Raw genomic sequence first — 1,078 nt, 5'->3', positions numbered from 1 at the left:
CCCCCCCCCCCCCCCCCCCCCCACGCAAACACACTTACAACTCATTCAGAACTAGTCTTTTAATTATCCATGATGGTTCAGAAAAGGAGAGAGAAAACCTCTATTACCTTGGTTTGGTAATAAGCTTTTAGATACAACATCAAAGCACACTCCATGAAAGAAAATTTAGTAAATTATACTTAATAAAAATAAAAAATGTTTGCTCTGAAAAAGACACCAATAAAATGAAAGTATAGCCCTGGCCAGTTTTGCTCAGTGGATAGAGCATAGGCCCACGAACTGAAGGGTTGTGGGGTTGATTCTGGTCAAGGGCATGTACCTTGGTTGCTGATGTGTCTCACATTGGTGTTTCTCTCTCTTTGTTTCTCCCCCTCCCTTCCACTTTCTAAAAATCAATGGAAAAATACCCTCAAGTGAGGATTAATAATAACCACAACAAAAGTGAAAATGATAGTATAAATTACAAACTGAGAGAAAATATTTTTAAATCACATATCTGATAAAATACTACTATCCAACAATTTTAAAAATCCCAATATTTAAAATGGGCAAAAGATTGAAACACATACTTTATGAAAAAGATATACGGATGGCAAAAAAGTGTATGAAAAGATGCTCAAGACCATATGTCATTAGAGAAATGAAAGTTAAAACCACAATCAGGCCCGAGCTTTGGCTCAGTGGATAGAGCGTCAGCCTGCTGACTGAAGGGTCCCAGGTCCGATTCCAGTCAAGAGCACATGCCTGGGTTGCGGGCTTGATCAGTGGGGGGCGTGCATGAGGAAGCTGATCAATGATCCTCTCTCATCATTGATGTTTCTCTCTCTCTCTCTCTCTCTCTCCCTTTCCCTTCCTTTCTGAAATCAATAATAATATACTTTTAAAAAATTCATGAGCCCTAGCCAGTTTGGCTCAGTGAATAAAGCGTCGGCCTGCGAACTGATAGGTCCCAGGTTCAATTCCTGTCAAGGGCACACGCCCGGGTTGCGGAGCGTGCAAGAGGCAGTGTGGAGCATGCAGGAGGCAGCCAATCCATGATTCTCTCTCATCACTGATGTTTCTATCTCTCTCTCCCTCT

Source organism: Myotis brandtii, unplaced genomic scaffold (assembly GCF_000412655.1).
Source record: "Myotis brandtii unplaced genomic scaffold, ASM41265v1 scaffold277, whole genome shotgun sequence".
In the NCBI taxonomy this organism is placed as follows: domain Eukaryota; kingdom Metazoa; phylum Chordata; class Mammalia; order Chiroptera; family Vespertilionidae; genus Myotis; species Myotis brandtii.
This window is presented reverse-complemented; position numbering follows the sequence as displayed.